This window comes from Penaeus japonicus, unplaced genomic scaffold, assembly GCF_977035675.1.
Source record: "Penaeus japonicus unplaced genomic scaffold, GWHDUDI00000001_assembly GWHDUDI00000024, whole genome shotgun sequence".
NCBI classification, from domain to species: Eukaryota; Metazoa; Arthropoda; class Malacostraca; order Decapoda; family Penaeidae; genus Penaeus; species Penaeus japonicus.
The window spans coordinates 17,726,013-17,731,012 of NW_028234426.1; the positions used below are offsets into that span (position 1 = coordinate 17,726,013).

The following is a 5,000-nucleotide window of genomic DNA, read 5'->3' on the forward strand; positions in this document are numbered from 1 at the left end:
GTATGGACACACTGCTGAAGGCCAATGAGATCATCTCTGGACGCCTGGTACTGGCGGAGGAGAGCAGGTGTTGGTTGCCTCTGGAAAGCGCGGCCATCGTCTACAGTCTTCCTTTCTGCCAGAAGAATACATTGATCCAGTGTCCAGGCCTGGGTCTCAAGGTGTCTTTTAACATGTGGTCGTGTCACATAATAGGTGTAAAAGTTGTGTGTAGAGTCAACCAAGGAGGAGTATAGTCTGTCTGGTGACTGGAAATCAAATGTTGATAGAAGACTGGAGATGTAGGAGACATAGTTGGGGCAGTACTTCGGAGGGATAGTGATGCGGAGGCGCGTCTGATGAATGGAAGGTCCAACTAGCAGTGTATACTAAAGGCCAAGAATAACGTGGTTAGAGAAGAGAGCCTGGATGGAGAATCACTTGTCTTGTGGCACCCACAGTGGGGCAGTGAGTGAGGTGTTGGCGACGGATATATTCAAGGAGAGGCAATCCACTATGGTTCGGCGTGGGGGAGAGATCACCTAAGGCAGGGTGGCGGGCATTAAAGTCACCTATGTAAACTATGCCATGAGAAGGAGCAGTAGGGAGAGCAGGGAGGTTGATCCTTCCAGGTGCAGAGTAGACGTTGCAGAGCCGCAGCTTCCCATCACCTACAGTGACTTCAAAGAGCTGGAACGTCATGTCATTATCAGTAGAGTAGCGCAGGAGTATATGGGTTATTGAAGAATGAATGTAGCTCATGAGGCCGTTTCTGGCGTAATGGACATAAGGGATGTAGCCTGGGATTGAAGCGGCATCTTCCCCGGGCATGTGGCCACCTACAAAAGCTTCTTGGATGAATATAACATGTGGATGGTGGTGACCTATGTATGTTTTGAGTGAATCAAGCTTTGAGTAAGTCCTCATTCCACAGGCGTTCCAGGAGATAATGTGAAGCTGCATCCTGCTAGTGAAGTCCGTGTCTAGGTGTACAGGAGACTGGTGGGGACGATGACATTGAGGCAGTATCACTCTGAGGTGTGAATCGTGGTAGCTTCTTGAAAAGGTCACAAATTCTTTCATAACCAGCAGTGAGGTATTCCATTTTCTCGGAGAAGGTGGTAACAGTTGAGATGATGGTATGGCGAGGGTGCGCTCGGTGGTAGCTTGCTGGGCTGCCAGACCTTCGATGTGAGACTCAATAGTATCAAAATGTGCTGTGACTGCTGCGCATCGTGCCGTCAAGTTGGAAACGGCCTCATGAAGGGCAAGGATTTGTGGTGACTCAGTCTGGGTAGAAGCTGGAGGTGGTGAGGCAGCAACCGTTGGTAGTTGTGGTAGCCGTGGCGGTGGTGGTAATGGCTGGGAGGGGTGGCAGTTGTGCGGGGAGCGATGGAGCGTCGGCACAGCCGTCCACATACAGGTTAGTGACAGCAACAGCAATGGCAATTTGCTGTCTGGAGGGGGGGGGGGGGGTGAAGACTGCTCCGATGTAGAATTAGCATCAGTGGTGGTGGGCTGCTGGGGATTACGGTGTGGGCAGGTGCGGCAAGAGTGAGTGCCGGAACACCAGCCACACTTGTTGGAGGAGGCGGAACAGTACCGGGAGATATGTCCAATTCCCCAACACTTGTAGCACCAAGGCTGTTCATCTTTCATCCTTCTAAACTCACTAGGTGGAAGGCAAGGAAGGAAGCTGAAGCAGAATGTTGGTGGTGGTGGGTCTGAAAGGCTCCAGGTGATGATGAGCCTGTTGATGGGTGTGCCATGTTAGTGGAAGCGACGCGCTGTGTATATGCCAGGGAGCTCCTTGGCTAGTGACGGGTCCACGCCGACAGGGTAACGGGTGATAAGATACGTGGGGAATTTTCTCAGTCTGTCAATCGAGTTTTGAACATCAAGCTTCAAGGACAAAAACTCCCCTTCCGTGGCCCTTTGTATGATGTCAGCACGCCTTTGTGAGATGTATACAAAATGGGAGGTGACAGCTGACATTTTCACCACAGCGAATTCCCGTTCAAGGCAGAATGTCTTGGTAACATCAGCAAGCCACCGAATCTTCACATCCACACCAGGGTTATCACGGAACATAAGCTTGACATATGAGTCTCTTGGAGCAAATGCAGGAGGGACATAAGAAGCCTTAGATGACCTGTAGGGATCAAGGTTGTATGGAGAAAGTTTGCGAGCCATGGGTAGAGATGTTTCAGTGAGCTTGGATGACTTAGGAGTGGGAGAAGACGGTTCACTCGAATCCGACACCTGCTCCATGGGTCGCCTGGTAAAGGTGAGAGGCTGAGTGGTAGGGTGGGGGGCCTTAGCTTGGTGATGCAAAGGAGCAGAACCAGAATGATCCATGTGGTTTGATAGTGGCCAGTGCTTATCTAAGTCATCCTCATTGTCAGTGAGGGCGAGATCATCCTCAACATCGGCAAGGGTGCCAGGGCCAGAGTAGTTCATATTGCCTAAATTTTATTAACCTCAGAGTCGGCAACAATCTCTAGCGGGGTATAATGACGTAGGCGTGACGTCACCACGCCACACCCCGTACTGTGCATGGCAGACCGGAGAAATCCGCGCGAGAGGGAAGCAAAGAAAATTTTAATTTTTTTAGGCTATTTACTAGCTAAGTCCAATACCCTCAAAAACCTATATGCCACAAAACCGTTTAACTGGTACTCACTATCTATTTCTGCCAAGGATGGAAGCCAGCAGATCGCTAAATCCCCAGAAATTTCCTAAAAAAGTAGAGAGCTCTCTCAGTTGTTTGTTTCCATCCAAGCGTGGCGCGGGCGAGCGAGCGAGAGAGAGAGAGATAGAGAGAGAGAGAGTATATGTATGGGTGAGATAGAGGGGAACGGGAGAGGGAAGTGTGTCCCTGGTGGTGGACAAGGTCAGCCAAAGTAGTCAAAAGGGTCGCGGAGATTATGTACTTACGTAAAAAATGTGGCGTGCATGGCTTTGCACCGCCATCTTGAATCAGTGACATGCGAGTGTAGATATCCTTTTTTTACCGTTCATAGAGAGAGAGGGGGGGGGTATAGAGAGGGCCAGAGAGTGAGGGAATGGAATGAGGGAAAGACAGTGAAAGAAAGAGAGAGAGAGGGAGAGATAGGGAATGAGGGAGCAAGAGAGAGAAAGTGAGAGGGAGCTTTAGACCTGAAAGCGCATTTGACAGGGTTTGACATCTCAGCTTACTGGAAAATCTGAAACGCGAAGGCGTGAAAAGCAAACTCTTAGATCTGCTTAAAAACTATTTAGTTCTTAATTGGAAACACTCTTCACCTCGGCCCGAAGCCAAAGCCTTTGATGATGGCACTGTATCCATTAGCTATGAGCCCACACAGCAAGATAAAGCCATAGCAAGGCTTAATAACACACACAAATATCAAGGTGGGGATGAAGTGGCAGGTCTCCTTTGCCCCAAACAAATCTTAGCTCATGGCCATCGAGAGATCTGGCAGTGACATCCAAATGGAAATATAAAATGTCTACGTGAGGAAATTGATATTCTGGGAACCATTTTCGACAAAAGCTGACCTTCAAGAGCCACATCAAGCAACTAGCGAAAAGAGCTTCACAGAATCTCGCATCTATCAGGATGATCAGTTGGCTGCCCGATGGCAAAGGAGAGCTCCTCTACATGGCACAGTTTCGATCGACACTAGATTACACATGCCTTGTCTGGGGGGGAGCAAACACCACACACCTTAATATCCATCTAAAACTTATTAGAAAGAGCAAATATGATCAGCGAAGCGAGGGCACTAGGACACCCAATTAACCTAGACATCCCTCACTCAACACAGGAGAAACATGGCTGGCTTCACGACGATATCTCGAATGCATTGCCAAGAAGTCCCCACCTGCAACCACTGAGGCTGCCAGGAAGCCGAACAGACGCTCCTCAAGAAGAGTGGACCAAGCACCCGCAGCACCGAAAGAGCCTCGTTGTTGCGCGGCACACTACCAACGATAGTTTCTCTTCAGACACGAAAAGTTTTTTTAATGTCGGAGCGTACTCCTTACAAAGCTTCAAATAGAAAGCAGAGGTATGTACATTATCTAAGGTTAGACTTTTTGATAGGAATCATTAAATATGTTATCCATTAGTCCGTAGTCACTAAAGTATATAAAAGAAAGAGACGGAGAAACGGAGATGAAGTGGAGTGGAGAGAGAGAGAGAGAGGGAGAGATATAGAGAAAGAGAGAGAGAGAAGCCTAGAAAAGTATTTATTCCGATGTCTGTAAATTGTAAACAAAACGATGAATTTGTTAACACTAGCATACATACAAAGAGAGAGACAGAGAGGGAGAAAGGGAGTGGAAAAAGAGAGAGAGAGACCAATTTTTTTTTTTTTTTATTCTAAAAAATAAAGAACGAAAAAAACAAATCTATAAATTGTAGCTCCAAGACAGACCTTTCTAATGAGAAAATAATCTTGTTTCTATTACAAATAGTGACAATAGTTTTTCGGTTTAAAGTTGTAGAAGTGAATTGAATTTTTACATTTTCTTTGTTCCCTTTTTCGAAATTAAAAAAAATAATTGTATTAATTGTTTGTATGCATAAGTACTAACACACATGAAAAGATGAACTAAACTCAACTTGACTTAATATTTTTGGCTTGAAGTAAAAAAAAAAGAAAAAAAAAAACGCTTACCATGTATTATTTGTTTTTAAGACATGTTAGTTGACCTCTGTGATATGCATGTCTTTTATGTATTAATTTTTCTTACATTCCACTCATTATAGGCAAGAAATTTTCACAATATGCAAGGAAAACAAAAGACAAGTGATCTCTGCCTTTTTCATGATATTCACATTTGCTTTGTATGGGCTTCTTAAGCCCTAGTCGATTCATTCGGTTGTTGACATGTCGATCGGCGGGATTCACATGTCTGTGTATGAAGCTCCTCCGATTCACAATACATATGCAGCCAAATATAAGTCGTAAATCATAAGGTTTTGAAAATACCGCATTTATCGTCAATGGGTTTTCCGAAAGATAAATGTATTG

At 45.9% G+C, this 5,000-nt stretch overlaps 1 long non-coding RNA gene across 1 annotated transcript in view; it reads right to left on the minus strand.

Moving 5' to 3' along the window:
• LOC122245628 (uncharacterized) overlaps positions 1-2,776 on the minus strand; it is a 12,774-nt gene extending 9,998 nt beyond the window's left edge. Inside the window, exon 1 of the long non-coding RNA XR_015192176.1 lies at positions 2,663-2,776. This is a non-coding gene — a long non-coding RNA (uncharacterized LOC122245628). The remainder of the gene's footprint in view (positions 1-2,662) is intronic.
• Between the last annotated feature and the right edge of the window lie 2,224 nt (positions 2,777-5,000).